This window comes from Pseudopipra pipra, chromosome W, assembly GCF_036250125.1.
Source record: "Pseudopipra pipra isolate bDixPip1 chromosome W, bDixPip1.hap1, whole genome shotgun sequence".
Lineage (NCBI taxonomy): Eukaryota > Metazoa > Chordata > Aves > Passeriformes > Pipridae > Pseudopipra > Pseudopipra pipra.
In genome coordinates this window covers 51,203,660-51,227,055 of record NC_087580.1, presented here as the reverse complement: position 1 = coordinate 51,227,055, position 23,396 = coordinate 51,203,660, and the positions used below count along the sequence as shown (strand labels likewise).

General features: G+C 41.2%; 1 pseudogene; it reads right to left on the bottom strand.

Annotated features, from left to right (window-relative positions):
• Positions 1-6,415: 6,415 nt before the first annotated feature.
• LOC135404744 (3-hydroxy-3-methylglutaryl-coenzyme A reductase-like) lies at positions 6,416-23,191 on the bottom strand (annotated as a pseudogene).
• Positions 23,192-23,396: the final 205 nt, after the last annotated feature.

The following is a 23,396-nucleotide window of genomic DNA, read 5'->3' as shown; positions in this document are numbered from 1 at the left end:
AATGGTTTCCTCTGGGGGGTTGGGGGTGTCAGTCGGGCTGGGGCCTGGAGAGGTATTCGAGCCCTAGGTGGGTACGGGGGGCCGGAACAGTTTGTTCGTTTGTTTGTTTTTGGCTCACCTGCGGCTACTGCCCAGGTTTGGTATGTTCTGGATATATTCGTTACATCCTGAAAGGGTGGTCAGGACAAAGGGTTGTTCCTGGATATTTCCTTGGGATTGAATATAGATAGGTGGCAGAAAAGTAGGAAGTGAAAGGCTTGCCCTAATCGTTTTAATAGTAGGAATGTAGCCTGTGTAATCCTATGTGGTTGTGAGCTATGCTGGCGATGGTACATGCCTTCGGTACAGTCGCCCATGCCAGACAGGTCAAAACCGTATGACCAGATACACTACATTCTTGGGCAGGATGAGCTCGTTAGCCTTCTGGCAGTCATCCTAGGAGAAGGACAACTCTAATCCCAAACCCGGGCAGATGGAGCTCACTTAACCCTGTAAGACCATCCATCTAAGAGAAGGTCACTCTAATCAAACCTGCATCCTGAGGACCTCGCTGCTACCGTCCAAGCTCGCTCGGCCCTGGCAGATGAACCTTAGGATTAAAGGGTGGGTTCAGTTCTGCGCATACTGCATCTCACCTAAAAAAAATCCATTGCGCAGGCTCGAAGGTTTTACCCACATTTGCAAAGCCCTGTAGCAATGGGCGAGGGTCAAAACGGCAGGTGAAAGGTGCACTGGAAGCCGCAGACCCAACCCTGCATGCAGACGGTTCAGGATATTGGCCATTTTTGACTGACTGGAGATGACAGTCTCTTGGGGCAGCACCCTGAACGACCAAGCAGCCTTTTCAAGGACAACACTGCTTGCTCCACTTGGAGAGGGACCTAGAAAAGGTGGCCTAAACAAAGCTCATCTCCAGCTTTTGAAAATCTGCCGACAGGTCACTCTGACCACATTATCTCCCTATGCCTTCCACTACAGAACAAGCAACACATCCTCTTTAGTATATTGGCCCAACTCCCCAAGCTGACCCTGCCAAAAAAGATAAATTTTACACTGACCTGCTTCGCCTTGCCCAAAAGGTGCCTGCAGATGATAAGATCATTATCCTTGGTGATTTCAACGCCAGAGTAGGAAAGAACTTTGAAGCCTGGAAAGGAATATTCGGCAAGCATGGTGTTGGAAACTCCAACGATAATGGTCGACTTCTGCTAGAATTCTGTGCAGAGCAACAGCTCACCACTAATACTATCTTTCAGCAGAAAGATAGTTTGAAGACAACCTGGATGCACCCCAGATCTAAGCATTGGCACCTCATCAATTATGTCTTGGTGTGACAGAGAGATGTCCGTGATGTCCACCATACCCGGGTGATGCCTAGTGCAGAATGCCAAACAGACCATCGACTTGAGCTCTGTAAACTCAACTTCACTCTTAAATTCAAACCTAAAAGGGGCAATATCCCAAGGAGAAGACTCCAAGTTAACAATCTCCAATCAGCCACAATGAGAGACAAATTCCAGGCAAACCTTCTGTCATGGTTTGAGATAGCCCCAAAATCCAATTCCCTATCTCCATTCCCCCTCCCACATCTCAACCTAATGTGAGATGGGTTTTTCCAGACAAAACACACCAGACTCAAAGTGGGGGAAAGGGAATATATTACAATGACTGTACAAATAAATACCATATCACATTATACACACGATCACAACTATCTCTACCATGACATATAGTATTTACAATGATCAGATCTCTTCTCCCCTCCAAATAAAAGTCCAGGAGGGAAAGAAGGACAGATCCCTTCCAGTCCTTAAGCAGCAGCATCTTCTGAGGTAGCAGTCTGTCTGTCTTCATCTCATGCATGCAGCAGCTGATAGCTGGATTTCTGCCAGCACTCAACGAGGGAGGTATTCAAGCTCCCTCGGCCCCCTTGACACAGGCAAAGGGGTCTTCCATGGGCTTCGTAACCCCAGACAAGGTCGTTTCACCACGTCATATCACGAAGACACAGGGGGTCTTCGTGATGGTCTGGTATCTCCAGGAGACTCAGCTCCTTGCTTGCAGGGCCTCTGTGCCCTGCCTTCAGGCTGCCACCGTGGCAGCAGTGCGAGGGGGAAGCCAAGGTCAACTCCCCCCGCATTCCATCTGGCCGTCCCGGTCCAGCTCCGGGACGTCTTTTGAGCTTCTCAGCTCCTCTCTCTCTCCGGTGCTGCATGTCCAAAACTCTTCTCCTAAATAGGAGTCCATCTCCCTCTTTTCTCAGAGGGATCTCAAAGGAGTTTTGGGGGGCTGGTACAGTCTTACCCCCAGAACTCTGTCTCTCAGCTGCTGGCTCTCCTTTCCTCAGCTCTCCTTCCAGGAGTCTTCTCTGCAGTGCTGCATGTTGCTTCTGCTGCTCCTTCAGTTCAGGTCTTATCTCTGTCTCTCTGCCACCGTTTCTCTGGTCAGCGCCGGCTGCTGCTCTGTGCCCATGGAGAAAACATCTCCCGGCATACTACAGACACTTAGTCCAGTCTAAGACTCTTCCAAGTCTCTGCAATCCCCCCCCAGCCAGGGGCTGGGAGGCCCCAGAGGGCCCAAGGGGCTCAGAGCCCCTTCCTCGTGGCTCTACAACATGACCACCTCTCCTCAACAACCAAAACTACAACTCCTCTCTTCCGGTGAGCTTGTGGGATGTTAACATTTTTGCAGGAGCGCCCATTGGGCAGAACTTCAAAACTTCCAGGGGTTTCCACCCCTTGGGGTCTACCACTTTTCTTAGCCTCTGGGGGAAACCAAAATCCAAACCACTACAACACTCCACCCCTCGCTCCTGCGAAATGTCAACATATCACAACAACTTAAAAACTCTAATCAACATTCAATCTTCAATAAACTAAAATATAACCAAAATCTGTCTACCACACATCAATATAGTATTATCACAAACTTTACTCTTAGTACTTAACTTATATTACTATAGTCTTACTCTCTCTACAATGGTACAGTCCATGTTTTGTCTGGAAAACTCTTTCTGCTACCACAAGCATCATGGCTCTTATCTTTTTCCCCCGATGGTTCGCAACCATCCTCTGCTACCATTTATGTCATGGTTTGAGATAGCCCCAAAATCCAATTCCCTAGCTCCATCCCCCTCCCACATCTCAACCTAATGTGAGATGGGTTTTTCCAGGCAAAACACGCCAGACTCAAAGTGGGGGAAAGGGAATATATTACAATGACTGTATAAATAAATACCATATCACATTATACACATGATCACAACTATCTCAAACCATGACATCTTCAAACTAGACTTGAAAACCATTCCATAGACTCTACAGATTCCTCTCCTGAAACACTTTGGCACCATATTAAAACCAGCATCCTGCAATCCTCTGAAGAATCCTTAGGGTTCTCCTTCAAGAAGAACAAGGACTGGTTTGATGAAAACAATCAAGAGATCCAGGAATTGTTGAGGAAGAAGAGATATGCTCACCAAGCACACCTTGCACTGCCATCCTGTCATGCAAGAAAAACAGCCTTTCGTCTTGCATGCAGCAAGTTCCAACAGAAACTCGGTGACATCCAGAACAAGTGGTGGATCAATCTAGCAGAAAAAATTCAATTATGAGCAGATACGGGTGATCACAAAGGATTCTATGAGGCCCTGAAAACAGCATACAGGCCTACATACCAAGTCCAAAGCCCTCTACTCAGCGCTGATGGTCAAACACTTCTGACAGATAAAACCTCCATTCTGAATCGATGGTCTGAACACTTTCAGACTCTTTTCAGTACTAGCCGTGTAGTCCAAGACTCAGCAATTCACTCCATCACACAACAACCAGTGAAGTACAATTGGATACTGTCCCCACTTTAGGAGAAACACTCAAGGCCATACAGCAGGTGAAAATCGGCAAGGCAGCTGGGGTTGATGGAATTCCACTCGAAGTCTGGAAACATGGGGGCCTTGCACTCCATGCCAAATTTCTCGAGTTTGTGGTGCACTGTTGGGAACTAGGTGAACTACCATCAGACCTTCGCGATGCAGTCATCATCTCCTTGTATAAGAAGAATGGAGTTAAATCAGATGGCTCAAATTACCGTGGTATTACTCTGCTCTCCATTGCTGGCAAAATCCTGGCAAGAATACTCTTGAACAGACTAATACCCACCAAAGCAGAAGGAATTCTACCTGAAAGTCAGTGTGGTTTCAGAGCCAACAGGAGTACCACAGATATGGTATTTGTTCTCAGAAAACTGCAAGAGAAGTGTAGGGAACAGAACAAAGGTCTCTATGTAACCTTTGTCGACCTCACCAAGGCTTTTGACACTGTGAGCAGAAAAGGTCTGTGGCAGATTTTGGAACATTTAGGTTGTCCCCCCAAGTTCCTTAAAATGATCATCTCACTCCATGAGGATCAGCACGGTCAAGTCACATATGGCGATGCACTTTCTGAGCCCTTTCTAATAAAGAATGGTGTGAAACAACGTTGTGTTCTCGCTCCAACCCTATTCACAGTCTTTTTCAGCATGATGCTCCAAAAGGCCACGGCAGGCCTCAGGACAGTATCTACATTGGATACCTTACTGATGGAAGCCTATTCAACCTAAGGCAACTGAAGGCCCATACCAAGACCTTAAACCATCTTGTCCAGGAGCTGCTTTATGCTGATGATGCCGCCCTTGTTGCCCACATGGAAGCAGTTCTGCAGCGTTTAACATCCTGCTTTGCAGACGCTGCTGAGCTCTTTGGGCTGGAAGTCAACTTGAAGAAGACAGAAGTTCTCTATCAGTCGGCACCTCAGGAAGTCTTCCATCATCCCCATATCACTATTGGCGAATCAGAGCTCAAATCAGTCCAGCAGTTTAATTACCTAGGTAGCCTCATCTCCTCGGATGGTAAGATTGACGGGGTGATAGACAACGGGTTAGCAAAGGCATATAGTGCTTTTGGAAAACTCCATAAAAGAGTATGGCATAATAAACACTTGAAGAAAAGTACCAAGATCAGTGTTTACAAAGCCATAGTGTTGTCTACTCTCTTATATGGTTCTGAATCATGGGTCATCTACCGCCACCACCTGCGTCTCCTAGAATGCTTCCATCAACGCTCCCTCCGCACAATCCTAAACATCCACTGGTCAGATTATGTGACTAATACATCTGTTCTAGAGCGAGTAGCAGTCACAGGTATTGAGGCCATGTTGATGAGAATACAGCTGCGTTGGGCAGGACACGTCTCAAGGATGAAGGACCACCGCCTCCCTAAGATCATGCCTTATGGTGAACTTACCACTGGCTGCCACAAGAGAGGAGCCCCAAAGAAAAGATACAAGGACTCCCTGAAACAACATCTTAGCCTTGGCCATATTGATCAACATAACTGGTCTACTCTGGCCTCCAATCGGGAGGCCTGGAGACACACCATCTATATCGCTGCTGTTTCCTTTGAGAACACACGCAGGATCACTCTTGAGGAGAAAAGACAACGCAGAAAGAATAGTGTCTTGCAGAATATACTACCTAAGGAGTCTTTCTGCTGTGCCTTTTGCCATCGGATATGTCTATCTCGTATTGGCCTCATTAGCCACCAGCGCGCTTGTAACAAATGTGGATAGAGCCTTCCTAAATCATCGTTCGCGAAGCCTAGCCATGACATAGTTTCACAGAAGGGACTGAACAAATTACTGGGAAGAAAAAAAAGTCCATCAAATACTAAAGCACCAATTCACACAATCTTGAACATGTTGGTGGAAGTCTATTCTGACTATGGTGTAGTAAACGCCTTCCTAGATATTGTCTGTCATGGACAGGGTTGGCAACTAGGTAACAGGCAATGGATTTGGTTTGACACACATAGACAATCTTCTGAGCTCTGGTAGAAAAGAGTCTAAGATAACTCTTATGATGTAGGACAAGTTTCCCAGGGGCTAGGACTGGCACTGGTTATAAAGGTTACCTTTCATCATGCAAGAAGCTAAGGCATCTTTGGAATTAGGTACCTGATTGATAATCTGTTTTCACTGTAGTTAGGGGGGCATATAAACTCTGAAGAGAATGCCAAGTTGGTACAAGAGACAATAAAAAAGTGAAATGTTCAAAATTAACTGGGTACAATGTCAGGCAAAATTCTATGTGTTAAAAAAAATTTAAAAAATCTATCAAAACTGTAGCACAAGTTTTTCAAAGGTGAAGAAGTGAAAATCCTAATGCCTTTGAGTAGATAGGCATCATTAAATATACAGCACATTATCTTAGAAGAGACAGTGAAAGGAAAAAATACCTGCACTATAAGAGGTTCCTGGGAAAAATTACTTATCCTATAGCAGTAGTCTAAAAATACATGTAGGGATCATCCTTAGATGAAACACAATTTACGGTTAATATCTGTGATGTAAAATATGTATCAGTTTTGTAAAATATATGCATTTTAATAAACAAATTGAATAAAATAAACAGACACTTCTGTAACAACCTTGGCTGGAACAACTGCTTTGCAGACAACAGACTTCCCTCTTCCTTCTATCCAGTTTATAGCAGCAGGTTTTTTGTCCGTACTAATAGCTATAACCTGAAGATCAGGAAACTCTTTGTTTAACCTTGCCAGTGCTTTTTCAGTACCCTGTTAAAACAGAACCAGATATAGGGCTAGTATATCATTATGGTTGTAAAACAAGCTACTCCAGGACAGTGGAGCAGCAAGATTAGTTTAGGTCTGATCAGATTATCATTTACAGTTGAAGAAAAGAACATGATTTCAGGAAGGAACTTGAAACAGGAGAGAAAAATAAAAATCTGTCACTATCCTTTTTCTAACCACTTTGGGAATTATATAGTGAATAACTGGTTCTTCCCAGTACATATGGACTCTCTGGATACATTATAGGTGAATGGGCATATGCTTATGTCATGGTTTGAGAGCCCCAAAAATCCAATTCCCTAGTCCAAGCCCCCTCCCACATCTCAACCCAGTGTGAGATGGTTTTTCCAGACACTACACAAGACTCAAAATGGGGGAAAGGGAATATATATTACAATGACTGTACAAATAAATACTACAATACATTATATACAATCTTAGCTATCTCTACCATGACATAAAAGTATTTGCAATAGATCAAATCTCTTCTCCCCTCCAAATAAAAGTCCAGGAGGAAAGAAGGAAAGATCCTTTCCACTTTCAGAGCAGCAATGTCTCTAAGGCAGCAGGCATGGCTTCTTCTCATGCAGCAGCTGTAGCTGGATCTCTGCCAGTACACACGAGGGGGTATCCAAGCCCTCTTGGCCACTCGACTCCAAGCGAGGGTCTTCTCTTCCGTAGGCTGTGTTCACCGGGACAAGGGTCAGTTCACTACATCATACCACGAAGTACAGGGGTCTTCGTGATGGTCCCTATCTTCAGGGGATTCAAATTCCCCTTTGCAGAGCTCTGTGCTCTGTCTCAAGCAGCAGGGGGGCCAAGGTCACCCCCTCCACATTCCTTCTTGGAGCTTTTCAGCTCCTTTCTGCAGTGCTGTAGCACTTTAAGACTCTTTCAATTAAGAGTCCATCATCCTCCTCTCTCTAGGAGGGGTCTCCAAGGAGTTTGGGGTTTGTGTTGGTTTCAGTTCTTACCCAAACTTTGTCTCTGTAGAGCTTATGTTTGCTCTCTCTGCTGCTGGTTCTCATCTCTCAGACAACTCTGTCTCTCTTGCTCGGCTGCAATGCCTCTGCTGCTTCTCTCTTATCTCTTGGCTCTCAACCACAGTCTCTGGACGCTGCTCTTGCTGCTGCTCTGTCTCTGCTCACTCACTGTGGAGAAAACTTCTTTAGCTTTCTAGCTACAGGTACTTAGCCCAGTTTTACACTGTTCCAAGTCCCTGTAGCCCCCCTGCCGGGGGCTGGGGGGGGGGCAGAACCCCCCCAGGGGGGGTTCCTGCCCTTTCTCCTCGTGGCCTTACAACATGACCACTTCTCCTAACAACAACTACAACTACCTTCTCTTCCGTTCTGCTTGTGATATGTTTATATTTTGCAGAAGCGCTCATTGGGTAAAAACCTCAAGGGTCACCACCCCCTGGGGTTTTACCATTTTATAACTTCAGGGGGAAAACTGTTTCCCCCCACCACAGCTTACCATACTGAAGATACAACATGGACCAAGACAGACACCACAGGCATGAAATTAATTAACTTTGGACATAGAGGTAGGAAGTTAGGTAAAAGATCTGCTATATTTAGTACCTGTCTATGGCCAGACCCATTTATATAATGGTTCTAATAAACTTTAATATTACTTGCCTATTCTATATACAATTTATCTCAAACAGCACAAGGCACCCACCTCCCCCCAGTCTTTGGGTCATGTCTAAGGTTCATCCACGTTTGCATAAAAAACCAAAACTAATCAAACAAACAAAACTAGAGAACACTCCCCTGCTGCCACTCACCAGATTTCTAATCCCTTATTTACAAGGAGTGATAAACACAGTAACAGATTAATTACTGCTGGATAAACATCTTTAGCCCAAAGCAACAGAGCAAACAGCTTAACTTCCATAGTATCAAGAATATTTTGTTTAAAAAAATATTTAAAATGCAAGGTTACTTTAACCTCTTTTCTTTCATCACACTCATCCTATTCTTGTTTACACTTCACAAGGTCAAACACTTTTCTTACTTTATAGTACTGCAAACAGAGCTATGTCTTGTCTTTCTGTCCTCCCATGCCAGGTAGTTACAGATTGGTAGGATACAAATTCTTTATTTTCAAAAGAAATACACATTTATTAGAGAGACTTAAGGGCACTGGACCTTACTTTTGAAATCATATTCATTCCTATTGCATCCCCTGAAAACGGATATAGAGGTTATGACCAGCCAAACTGATGATAAGGTTTTGTAGATGGGCAAACCTGCAAGAAAATTTAATTATTTATATACCTCGAAGAAAAAGACCTCATTAGTTTTAAGTGGCAAAATGACAGTAAATCATTGCAGATAGCACTGTTAACTACACTGTGCTATCTGTACTCTTTCAGAGTAGGAGCAAAACATTGCAGCTACCATGTACATTGTCCTTTCAGGTAAATATTCACTTTAAAAGTGCTCACTGCCTTTTATGTTTTACATCCCTGGACTTCATGAAATAAAATATCCCAAAGTGCTAACATAAATTTAACTCCTTTGTATTCCCTAAAACATCCAACTACCAGGTATAAACTGAAAAATGAGGCCTTTGGACACTCTCATGTCAGTTTTACAGCAAGGCAAAACTCATGTTATCTTCAACAACAATGCAAGCTCCACAAGTCAAAGATTTATTCATATGGGGTCAAACAAAAACTGGGAAACACTGCATTTAAACAGCAGCATGAGTTGATTCTTGCCAAAATATACATATGTCCTTGGGTGACACTTGTAAGGTTGGTAAGAAACATAACATAAGGAAATATCTTTTCAAATCTTCCTAAAGATAACAGGTAATCATAAGTCTTAGAAGAAACTCTAGGACTTGAAATAAACTTAATACTGTTTTACATTTTTTAAGCATTTCAGTTCTAGCATTAGTTTATCCCATATTCTCTGGAACCTCACAAATAAATTCAAAGTTTGGAACCTAGCCTTTCAGATGATATTACTAATGTTAACAATGACTTTTTCATAATAACTACTAAAAATCCAAATAAGCTTTTATGTTTATTTTTAAATGCTTAGACAGAATTATGTATTAAATATTACACAATGCAAATGTATTTGTTGCTATGATCTACTTGTTTACCACTTATCATCAGAAAATATTTACTAGTCTTGGTATATAGCCAGAGTAACTTTGAATTCTTAGATTCACAGTACGTGGGATAGCTCAAATGACTATGTAATTTCCTATACTGCAGTACGCAGAAATACAATTAGGAACCTTCTACCACCCATGGAAGTCTTATATCAGGAAATAAGACTGGAATAGCCATTGTACTAACCTACTTGTACTGTCAAAAGCTTCCTTCATTATTTTAAAGCCTTCAGGGCTTTCAAGCCAAACTTTCACTTCTGCAGCCTGGCAAGCAGTGGGCAGCTTTACAACAGGTCCCCGAGTCATCCCATCTGCCAGTATGCGGCTACTTGCTCCTCCACCAAGCTAAAATTCAAAGCAGAAGGGAAACAAAGCAAGATTACAGAAAGTAAATATTAGTTTTTAGGAAGTAAAAAAAAAAATCAACTCCAGAAAACCCCACAAATCAAAAAAAAAAAACCCACAAAAATCCCTCACACTTTGTATCACCCCCAAATATGTTTTATAATACAGAAATTTTTTCAAGCTAGTCAAACAATACTTACACATATTGCTCTACATCCTGTTTGTGCTTACTGCAAGACATCCTTCTGTTGTTGCCATTGGAACATGAAACTCTTTGTTATCCAAATAGTGGTCCTGCTACGCCTACAGGAATAGGCATATATCCAATCACATTTTCACAGCAAGCTCCCATAACCTTACAAAAATAATATCATATTAAGGTTACATATAACAGTGATATAGAACAGTATGCTACGTACTATTGTCTCAGTTTGAAGAGACTGGATAGTTTGCTAAAGAGGATGAGTTATGAGACAAACCAAACTCTTCTCTCTCAGCAATTGTGAATTCAAAATTAAGGGGCTTTAATCGAGGAAGTGTGGAAAAAAACAGAAAAAATAAGAACCCTTTATTAAAAGATATATGTATGTTGGCGAGAACAGTAACAGAACACAAAAAAACTAGGCAATAGTCCTGTACCCAAAAAGCCCCTTCAAACAAAAGAAAAAGAACAAAAAAACAGTCTGAATGAATACTTCTCTGTCCTTTAGCGCAGTTCTAATCACAGTTGGCAGGGGGCACTGTTGGATCACTGGAGGTACAGAGCCTGCAGTACTCTGTGTTGACCTGCAGGGGGCACTGTTGGGCTCTGGCTGTCACCACGCAGGGAGGGGGTTCTGGGGTATGGTCTCGGGTCGAAAAAGAGAATGGGGACCCTTTCCTCAATGGAAGAAAGGGGGAAAGGAAAACAGTTCACTCCCACGAAACTCACTGTTGTCCTCAGATGACGGTGTCCCAAGGCTCCTCCTTTCTTCTCCCAGTGAGCACAAAAACTCTCCAATGAGAACGCAGCAGGTCTGGGCCGGAGACAAAGACAGCCTGCCCACAAGTCGAGGCCAGCAGTCAGGGCTGACCAGGGCTGGAAGCCAGAAAGACCGGCCTCCAGGCCTTCTCTCCAAAAGCACGCACGCAAGACCCCCATCTCCGTCCCAGAGAGAGAACTCCGCAGTCTGATCTCTCCCCTCTGAGGAGTGCCAGCAACCCCCCAAAACTCCTCCCTACCTTCCCCCAGCCTCTGATGGGCCATTCGTTAGGAATGCAGCTTGGCTGGTTAGACCTTTTGTAACGCTAATCGCCTCCCTTTCCATTCAAACTCCGTCTTTCCTACAGTGGGGGCAGGGGGAAGAAAAATTTTCCTGGATTTCTAACCTATAACAACTATACACAACTACAAGGTATCTTATAAAAAAACTTCACAAACCTACTCATAAAGCAACCAATTGCCACCTCAAAAAGTTACAGCTAAAGCTATCAACAGCTAACACTGTTAAAGTCTAGTATTTGGTAGACCTATTAAATCTTATTAAGTCTTAAACACTATTAAATAAAATTAATTTAATATTGTTAAATTAATTTTAAATAAACTTCCATTTTAACTTGAGCTGAAGGTACTATTTTCATTCATCTGAACTCTATAAGTAGAATTCTGCATTTAGGAGATAAGGCAATTGCATACCTTGGTAGGAAATATTTTTTGGATAAGCTACAAAACTTACTTACCTCCCCAGGTTTAAAGACATCAAAATCAATAAAAGGTAGTGCCTTATGTTTGCTTCTCCCCCCACCATCAGTTTTGACCAAACTCATTGTTAACTCATATACATCACTTTGAGCAGATATTTCATAGATTTGGAAAATGGTTTTACAGTGAGTTTTGCTTGTATGTCTTTTGCTTACCAAAGAATAATTGTAATTCCTATAAGGAAGATATTGCAATGATGAAGGTTCAGGTAGTTTCTTAGATAACATCTGTCAGTCAATGGACACACCTCGCTCCTGAGTTTCCATCATGGTTTCCAGTTTGTATGCAGGAATATGCTTAGCATTAACTAAGCTGATGACCTCAGCATCAGTAAGGAATTTTGCTCCCTTCTGGAAATGTAAAGGGTGGGGAAAGAAAGTATAGATTCTCTTGGTGAAAATCCTTTTAAATGTTTCCAAATGAAAAAGGGTAGCAACTTAACTTTGACAATATCAGAGAACATCTAAAGAAATCAACTGCCAATGTCAGGTTTTATAGTAGGACAAGATATGATAAAGCAAAATTTTTTACTCAGGCACCAACTTATATGCATACATGATGAAGCTTCAGTTACTTGTTATATCATGAATGAAGCTGCTCCCTCCCCCAGTCTTGGGGAGAGAGGGAGGTTCATAGAAAAAGGTTATTTTTTTACAAACTCAAAAACATACATCTATCTGTTGTATTCATCTGTACTGAAGAAAAAAATGCAACAGAATCTGTTTTGGAGCAGAAGAGACTTATGAAAGAGTGTTGCTTTGTGTGTGTGTGTCCAAGTTATTAAAGCCATATAATTCTCTGAAGAATGACACTGTGGTCAATAGGATCATTTAAATGCTGGAAAATTAACTGTAAGAATTGTTAAATCAGATGTTGCAGTAGAGGTTAAAAAAAAAGTTACATACCTCTGCATTTCCAAGTATACAAACACATTCCACAATAGAACTTGGTTCTTCAGGCAACTCAACTTTTTCTTCTTTTCTATTAAGAAATAAAGAAGTCTCCACAGGGTTGCAACTGCCAACTGCAAATGTAGCCTTAGTCAATGACTCTGCTAATACAGGTTTTATGATTTCAGCTGCATAAAGACAATTAAAATGAACTTTGGTTTACAAAAATCTTAAATTTGGAACACAAATACAACATGTAAATACAGATATCACTATTTCTTTGAAATATTCAGAAATAGGTTCAGACTTTAAAATGCCAAAAATTACCGTTTCCATCTTTGGGAACTAAAGTTTCTACTGTGTTAGATTTCTGATTGTTTTTCAGAAGTCCAGACTGCTTCCTGCAACAGTTCTCAGGGACCTTTTTCTGGACCATCACTGGAGATGTTATGGGATTCTTCAGTAAGAGTGTGGATTCAGTCTCTGCTTGCTCAAAGAAAATATATTTCACAGTAAGGAGAAGGGCTAATCCAAGAGTAATTACTTGTTCAATATCCATACTGGCCATTCTAAAAAAGACAAATCAAGAAGTAAATACATGGTATATACAATTTGGTTATAACAACGTTCTGACATCCCTTTGCTTTAGAAAGGGTAGTAGTTTGATCATCATTTATACAGTTACTGAAATTCCCATCAAAAGACACTTCTAGCAGGACATTCAAATATGCTAGGTTAGGGTAGAGAAATCATTCTTTGTATTAAGAATTTTTAGATTTTAATAGCTATTTTCTAAATATTAGTTAAAAAGCAGTCCCAGTAAGAGAAATTACTGGAAAATATTCACTATTTAACAACTACATCAAATTGATTTAACACCTATCTCCCAACAATAAAGTAGAAAATTTCAATTATCTTCTACCAATAATAACTACTATGATACAAGTTGAACTGCTAGGAGAGGGGGGAAAACCTAAGAGACATTTCTGATTTTTCAGAAGTAACGTGGAACCACAGCTGTCACTAACTTCAGTTGAGCTGAAGGAAAAGCAATAATGGCATGGCTTTTGCACTTATATGTGAATAGTCAGAAGCTCTGCATAAATACTCCAATGCAATCAGAAAATTTATTTTCCAGTGTGCTCTGAAAGGTGTCATTGCTAGAGGGAAAAGATAACATTATGATGCATACAAGACAGCTGTCTCCTGATCATGTTCTTATTACTTCAAGGAGATTGAACAAACTGCATAATATTTCAATATTTCTTATGAAATGACATCTCTGGTTCCAAGAAATCCTGCAGTGGTCAGATCTGCAAGTTTACAAGTGTTATACCCTAGGACCATAGCTTGGCAGCACTGGAGAACAGTCCTTAACTGAGGAAATACACTTGTCTTCTGTGAAGTCACCCACTGAGAAAGGTAGAACTGCCATAATGAAACATTAGGTTCAATTCTCTTTGGTGCATTCTCATCCAATTCCACTGCATTTCCTACAGTACTGTTTTGAGCAGCTGGTTCCACTATCCAGCGACTATGGGCATGAACAAGAACCAAACCCAGCGACTGTATTAAAAACACAAAACAAATATTAATTTTTCAACTGTTAAAAAGTATCTAACGTACTAAGATTAAACATTTTTGGGTTTTTGTTTGTTTCCATGCCTCATGAGTCTAAAGCTAAAGGCTGATTTTCCACACCTCTCATCAACACCACTTTTGGCCTATCATAACACTCATAGCTTTGATCCTGTCCAACCACATCCTTCCTCTTGACTCAAGTAATAAGTAGAGGAAGCTGTGGTAAACTAGACTGGGATGTAGAACACAAGTCTACAGAAAACAAAAGCTTTATTCATTGTACCAAGACATCTTACTGATTGCATAACTATAGGTGAAGAAAGTCACAAACCATAATTATTTTGACCCTCTGTGTTACAGGATTTGGTTAATTTTCTTCTTCTTCCAGAACACGAGCAAAATGGCTAAGCTGCCATATAGGATGCCCTTCGCTACTCTCTCTCAAAAGCTGCAAAAGTAACAAAACTTAAAAATAGGTCATAGTACATATTAAAAGAACCAACAAGTGAGCTTCAACACTGTATTTTCATTTGATCATTAAGAAGTTAACAAAAAAAGAGTTAGCCCATAGTCTTCTGTTTAGCCTATGTTAGATTTCAAATAGTGAAAAACCCTGAACAGTCATTAATTTAAAATAGAATTTGTTTACTCTGCTTTAGATCAGAATCCATACTATTGAGTGCGACTCATTTATAGTGGCATTAACAAGTTACTGTCCATCATCTGAGCCACCAAAACTTTCTCTGTGTATTCCCTCTGTTCACCTTGAAAGGAAGACAAACATCCTGGTGTATACCTTAGTGAAGAAATGCATAGCCGACAAGAAGTACAGGGTCTGAATATTAAACTTGATCTTACCTCTAATACCAAGGAGACACAAGCTGGAAAGAAGATCATAAAGACAAAATAGTTGGCAAGAACAGACATACATCCAAAGCAGCACATAATTTCACGTTGTCGTATACCTATATAAAGAAAAAAGTTTTAAACATTTGAATATGCATCAGGCTTTCTATATACTTCAACGAGTGTTGCAGAAATAAGAAAGAAACAATTAAACTGACACTGCAGACTACAGAGGAACCACTAGAGACATAACTGTCTAGATTAATGAAAAACAAGCATGTTAAGCCCTAGTCATTTTATTCCAAGCACAATACATATTTATGGCATACAGAAAATTTTTAAAGTGTAAATGTAAATAAATATAAAAATAATTAAAGTTTATTAAGATTTTAAAGCTTCACAATGAAAGCTTGAAGCTCCTCCCTTATCTAAGCAATGAACAATTAGCCAACATTATGTATTGAAATTCCTTGTAAAAGATGGCCAATTAACTGTTCAGAGAATAAAACAGTTGTCATAGGTTTACTTGTTCTAAAAATGGAGCAGGGAATTTTTCTTTTCCCTGCATCACTGTGAAAGAAAGATGTTGAATGGGGGAGGGTAGTTTGCCTTGGGTGATTGACCCACACAAAAGAACTAGCCAGCAGACCCACATTCCAAGCTGATGGCCCTCCAAAGACTGTGGGGAGGGGTGAGGAGTTGGGGTTTTTTTCCTCTCTCCTTGGAAATGGGAGGCACAGCACTTTTGCCCGGACTCAGGGAGGGTGTGTGTGTGTGGAAAGGTTCTGGGTTCACTTGGTTTTTGCTCGGGTCATCTGGCTGCTTCTGTCCCCAGTTCACCTCTGTTATCCTGCTCCCTGTTCTGTCCCCAGCCTGGACTTGCTCAGATTCATTGGAGAGGCTTGACCCTTCTGCGAAGGAACCTTTGGGGGAGTCCCAGCCAGAGTCAGCTGTCGACAGCACAGCATGAGTAAGAACACCTTTTCCCCCTTTTCCCCTTCTCGGGGGGGGGGGGGGAAGAAGAGCTCCATTTTCATCTTCTCCTGTGCACCGGGGTCCCCATGCAGCGACCACCAGAGCCCAACAGCGTCCCCTGCCGACCACCACCAAGCAACTGCAGGCTCTGCACCTCCAGTGATCTAACAGCGCCCCCTCCTGATCGTTGTTAGAATTGCGCCAAAAGGCAGAAAATACTGAACTGTTTTCTTTTTGAAGGGGACTTTTGGGTACAGGATTATTGTTTAGTTGATTTTGTGTTCTTCTGTTGTTCTGCCAATACACATATATCCTTCAATAAAGGGCTGTTATCTTTTCTTTCTCCATACTTCCTCAATTGGAGTCTCTTAATTTCAGATTCACAATTGCTTAAAGGGAGGAGCTTGGTCTTCCTCATAACTCGTCCTCCTTAGTAAAACACTTCAATCTCATTAAACTGAGACAACAGTATATACCCCACCTACTCTTTCATAAGTCTGGTATCCAAAAAAGCCAATATGCCATGTAGCACACGCGTTACAGAACCCCCTTAATAAAGATGAAAGAGATAACAGTATAAATCATTAAAAAAAAATAAAAATAACCAAACCAAAACCACAACTACATGCTACACCAAAACAAGGGTGTTTTTCCCCTAGATGTAAACAGGAAAACAACTTATTAACACACATTTCCCTCCTCCCCCCAAAGGTCCAAAATAATTCAAAAAGTAAATGCTTTGAAAGATGCCTTTAGGGTATGCAAGATAGTTTAAAAAAACAACAAAAAATCCAAAATGCAAACGAAACCAAATAGACCAAACAAACAAAACACTGACTTTAGTACTTACTATGGAAATGAAATTTATTTTACAAAGAAATTAGTTATTTGCACATAAAAATCCTTTGCTTATTACATTTACCTGTTCTCTTTTTAAGGAAAGGCAATTGCTATGCACACAGAATTGATGAAGATCAAAAGATTGGGGGGAAACATGGTAAGATTGTTTATTTTTAATTGAACTAGAATAACTTTCCTTCACCTGTAGTAATTTTTAGAAACACTAATTTTATATGAAATAGGTGTGCATGTACTGAAAGTGTCATTAACTTTTAAGAATGTCCAAGAGAAAATTTTAGGAGCTCCTTTAAGGTGTTAATAGGAACAATGGGAATGATACAAGGTATCACCTGACATAGTACCAACATCAATCACAAGACACTCCACAAATGCATCCAGTGTAAATGTAGGGCCTAAAATTGCCATTCCACGTGAAATATTTTCTCTTACTTCATCCTAAAAATAAAAATTTCTGTACATTAGCATAAAGACAAAAATCAAAGTAAGGGAGTGCATGACATGATTAGTAAATTGAGTATTATGGTGATAAGGCCTTGTAAAACAGATACTAAAAATGAACTATTGTAATACATTCTTTACTTGCTTCATTTCCCACAAGGTATTATACTTTGACAGGATTTATTTACACAGCAAGATTACTTAATTTTCAAAGTCTCCTCCACCTTTGGCTCATCAGTATTCTAAGCTCCTACAACACTGATGGGCACAGACTTTAATTAAAGTACATTGGGAAGAACAGAACTTACACACTTTATAGAAGCCATTTATATCATGACATCTCAAAAGTTCTTGCAACTGCATATCTGTACCCTAATTTTTATTATTATTATTTTTTTAAATTATTTAACTCTCTAGACTCAGCTGTCAGAAAAAGAGGACATAAAAAACATTAAAACTTTCCCCTGGAGAGAAAGAGATTTCCTCACAAAGCCATGCATGGAAAACTCAAAACTGCTGCTATGTTGTTGTTGATTTGGTGGGGAGATGGAGAGAAGCTGTGGTAAAAACCTATTTGTGAAATACTTTCTTTGAAAATGAATCAAAATTTCAGTACTCATAATTCTTATATAATAATAAACAATACACTATAATATCGCATATATAGAAAATATACAGTATACTCATATATACAGTATGTTATTAGCATTTACTGTATGTTACATTGTATTTTTGTCACAATCATTATGCTCAATTTTCATGTACCATATTCTGTAGGTATAAATTAATTTCACTAAAAATACTTGTATACTTTATAACTTCTGTTAGGGATAACAAGAAGTGCTTCTACAAATACATCAATAGCAAAAGGAGGGCTAAGGAAAACCTCCATTCTTTACTGGACATGGGGGGGAACATAGTCACCAAAGATGAGGAAAAGGCTGAGGTACTTAACACCTTCTTTGCCTCAGTTTTCATCAGTAAGATACATTGTCCTCAGGACAACTGGCCTCCAGAGCTGGTAGACAGAGACAGGAAGCTGAATAGCCCCCCTGTAATCCAGGAGGAAACCTCCTGAGCAACTTGGATCCTCACAAGTCTATGGGACCAGATGGGATCCATCCTAGGGTACTGAGGGAGCTGGCGGAAGAGCTCGCCAAGCCACTCTCCATCATCTATCAACAGTCCTGGCTCACTGGGGAGGTCCCAGATGATTGGAAGTTGGAGAATGTCATGCCCATCCACAAAAAGGGCTGCAAGGAGGACCCGGGAAATTACAAACCTGTCAGCCTGACCTCAGTGCCTGGCAAGGTTATGGAGAAGATCTTCCCAAGTGCAATCACACAACAACTACAGGATGGACAAGGGATCAGACCCAGCCAATATGGGTTTAGGAAGGGCAGGTCCTGTCTGACCAACCTGATCTCTTTATATGATCAGGTGACCCACCTGGTGGATGAGGGGAAGACTGTGGATGTAGTCTACCTGGACTTCAGCAAGGCCTTTGACACCATCTCCCACAGCATAGTCCTGAAAAAGTTGGCAGCCCACGGCTTGGACAGGGGCACTCTTCTGGGTTAGGAACTGGCTGGAGGGCTGGGCCCAGAGAGTGGTGGTGAACGGTACTGCATCCAGTTGGCGGCCGGTCACTAGTGGTGTCCCCCAGGGATCAGTGTTGGGCCCAGTTCAATTTAATATCTTTATTGATGATCTGGATGAGGAGATTGAGTCCATCGTCAGCAAATTTGCAGATGACACCAAGTTGGGGGGGGCGTGTTGATCTGCTGGAAGGCAGGAAGGCTCTTCAGAGGGACCTGGACAGACTGGAGAGATGGTCTGATTCCAACGAGATGAGGTTCAACAAGGCCAAGTGCTGCGTCCTGCACTTTGGCCACAACAACCCCATGCAGTGTTACAGGCTGGGCACAGAGTGGTTGGAGAGCAGCCAGGCAGAAAGGGACCTGGGAGTTTGGATTGACAGGAAGCTGAACATGAGCCAGCAGTGTGCCCAGGTGGCCAAGAAGGCCAATGGCATCCTGGCCTGTATCAGGAACAGTGTGACCAGCAGGAGCAGGGAAGTGATTCTTCCCCTGTACTCAGTGCTGGTGAGGCCACACCTGGAGTACTGTGTCCAGTTCTGGGCCCCTCAGTTCAGGAAGGATATTGAGGTGCTGGAGCAGGTCCAGAGAAGTTCAACAAGGCTGATGAAGGGACTCGAGCACAAGTCCTATGAGGAGAGGTTGAGGGAGCTGGGGTTGTTTAGCCTGGAGGACGCTCGGGGGAGACCTCATCACTCTACAACTACCTGAAAGGAGGCTGTAGCCAGGTGGGCATCGGTCTCTTCTCCCAGGCAACCAGCAGTAGGAGAAGGGGGCATGGTCTTAAGCTGTGCCAGGGAAGGTTTAGGTTGGACATTAGGAAGAAATTTTTTACAGAGAGAGTAATCAGACGTTGGAATGGGCTGCCCAGGGAGGTGGTGAATTCATCGTCCCTGGAGGTTTTTAAGATGAGACTGGATGTTGCACTTAGTGCCATGGTCTAGTAACCACAGTGGTGTTGGATCAAGGGTTGGACTTGATGTTCTCGGAGGTCTTTTCCAAACCAGTTGATTTTATGATTCTATGATTTCAGAACTTACAATATTAGGAAATGACCATTCAAATGTACGATGGGCAAGATATACTGTTGATCCTTGGTGAAGTGCTGTGCTGTGTTAATTGCATTAGAGCATGAATATGTATCTAGCTACACATATGCCATGTTTGTTCTGCTAAGATTTTTGTCTAGAAAATATGGGGGTTATTCTGTATTAGCATGGCTATTTATATACTGCTCCTGAGCCCTACGAATTGATTTTTTTCTATCAATAAATGGAAGACTAAGGTCTAGGTTTTCTAACCTCCTTAATAGAGTCATAAGCACTGCTGTTTAAAGTTCAGAACCTATAAAGTCCTCATACATAAAATTAACTTGGATGACATGATTATGCACACTAATTTTACAGTGTTATTATTCATTTGAACACTGATCTGAATAAAAGACAATACAGAATATAGGACATTACTTAAATCTGATCCTTTTTATATATGGCCAATACACTATTCACCTGTATGTCTCTCCACATGGATTATTCATCTTTGAATATCAAATTCAAAAGCCCTGTTGCAAAAATCAGACAAACAAGCAAAAAAAAAAAAAAAAAGAACCAAAAACCCCTGACCTGTGAGTTGGAACTGAGTGCAAATTTGGCTAATGCACTTGCTCCTGAAAGATCAATCAGAATCAGGAAGAACGGTAAAGCTTCACTGAAAAAAAAAAAAAAAAAAAAGAGGAGAGGCATATGTTAAGAGTAAAATTCAAGGTTTATTGTAAAGGAAAAAAAATGAAGCAAGAAATCCAGAAAACAATTCATTACTTACTTTAAACCTGTCAATTCTTTATCCAAGAAGTGAATTACCACTGTAGTAAAAACAAAACTTGAGAAAATTGTGAAGAGATCAGCAATACCTTTAAAAAAATAAGTTGGAAAATTCTTTTTTATATATATTTGGAGATAAAGACAAGAAGAAAAAAGGAAGAATGAAATGCTATGCCTTTAGATCAATTCTGAAGCAAACAAATGTCAATTCTCATCTCTCTTTTTATGCAGATATTTAAATCTACAATGTATACTGCATGCAAAGTAAGACTGTGAGAAATAAAAGCCACAAATCTCAGTTACCAGCAAAAAGGAAATCTGGCTTAAAGAGCTCTATATTTTTAGAGTTTGACACAATAAACAATTATTTCAATAACCACATTTCCAATGTTTATATAATCCTATAAAATTTCTCTTAAAAAAGGAATTGAAGATATATACAGAACATTTACAGTGCTATCTAGCAAAGAAGTTAAATAACCCTGTTCTGTACATAAGCGTTAAAACTCTTACATTTATTAGCAATTTATATCTTACAAAACAGTTAAAATGCACACAGCAAATAAATAAAAATTTAAAAATCAGATACAGTACCTAAAATGTATTTCGACCCAAGCTGCCTCAAGTTCTGAAACTGAAAATATATATAAAAGATTGCTATACAGCGTGCAATTGTCAGGATGATGATGTCACTGCTCAGAACATCCTGTTTAAAATACAAAGTTATTTAGTTAGCTTTTACATTAAGTAGTGACCTGCTGTTAAGTTTAAGTAACAAACAAAATAATCCATTGTGAATCTGCACTAAAACTGAAGTTGTATGGGGTCTGCGTGGCAAGGTTTTGGTAGTTGGGGGGGAAAGCTACAGGGGTGGCTTCTGTAAGAAGCTGCTGGAAGCTTTCCCTATGTTCAACAGAGTCAATGCCAGCCAGCTCCAAGATGGACCTAATGCTGGCCAAGGCCGAGGCCATCAGCAATGGTGGTAGCACCTCTGTGATAAGGCATTTAAGAAGCAGGGGATGGGCAGGGGGACGCACATCAGCAGCCAGAAGAGAGAGGAGTATGTGAGAGATAACTCGGCAGACACCAAGGTCAGTGAAGAAGGAGGGGGAGGAGGTGATCCAGGCAGGTGCTGGACTGGAGATTGTCCTGCAGCCTGTGGTGAAGACCATGGTGAGGCAGGCTGTCCCTCTGCAGCCCATGGAGGTTAAAGGTGGAGCAGAGATCCACCTGCAGCACATGAAGGACCCCACACCAGAGCAGGTGGATGTGCCCGAAGGAGGCTGTAACCCCATGGGAAGCCTGCACTGGAGCAGGCTGCTAGCAAGACCTGTGGGCCCACACTGGAGGTTTGCTGGCAGGACTTGTGACCCCACGTGCAACCCATGCTGGAGCAGTTTGTGAAGAACTGTAGCCCATGGGAAGGACCCACCCTGAAGAAGTTTGTGGAGGAATGTCTCCTGTGGGAGGGACCCCATGCTGGAGCAGGGGAAGAGTGTGAGGAGAAAGGAGCAGCAGAGACAATGTGTGATGAACTGAATGCAACCCACATTCTCCATCTCCCTGTGCTGCTCAGGGGGAAGAGGTAGAGAAATTGGGAGTTCAGTTGAGCCCAGGAAGAAGAAAGGGGTGGGGCGAAGGTGTTTTAAGATTTGTTTTATTTCTCATTACCCTACTGTGATTAGATTGGTAATAAATCGATTTCTCTGACTGTTTTGCCTGTGATGGTAATTGGTGAGTGGTCTCTCCCTGTCCTTATCTCAATCCATGAGTCTTTCATTATATTTTCTCTCCCCTGTCCAGTTGAGGAGGGGGAGTGATAGAACAGCTTTAGTGGGCACCTGGCATCCAGCCAGAGTCAACCCACCACAGAACCTTTGGAATAAAATAACTATCACTGCTAGTATGTCTTTAAAATATTAAAATACTGCAAACAATATGAATATTAAATGCTTGCTCACTCGATACCATGGTACTGCAAGTTAGGCTTAATGAAAACATTCTGTAGGTGCATCACTGCTTGCATCTAGCTTTAATATCCAGCATGGGAAAAGGAGGAGATAAAGAAGTTTCTATGTAACTACTTTCCTCCTGATTCATCACAACCTGATCTTATTCTACAGAAAACCCTGCATTTGCAGATTAAGTACTATAACATGAATTTAAATCCTTACTCTTTCAAGTTTGGGGCACTCATAATTCCAACCACATATCTTATCATTCCCAGTAAACATCTTCATGGACATCATACAGATGGTGAGAGTCACTGTTCCCACAATGACTTCCCATGGATAAGAGGCTACAAAAAGACCATGCATTCGAAAGAGTCTGGACAACATTTTCAAGACTGTTTTTCTATACTTAGCAAACCTGCAACAAAAGAATATTTCATATCAGCAAGTACAAGATTAGGGGGAAAAGGATAGAGCTATATAAATTTCTGCAAGTCATCTCTCAGGAAAAATAAAATAAATTAAAAAAACAACCAAAACCCACAAACAAACCAAAACCAGTTAAGTAACAGATAAGTAAGTAAACTCATCT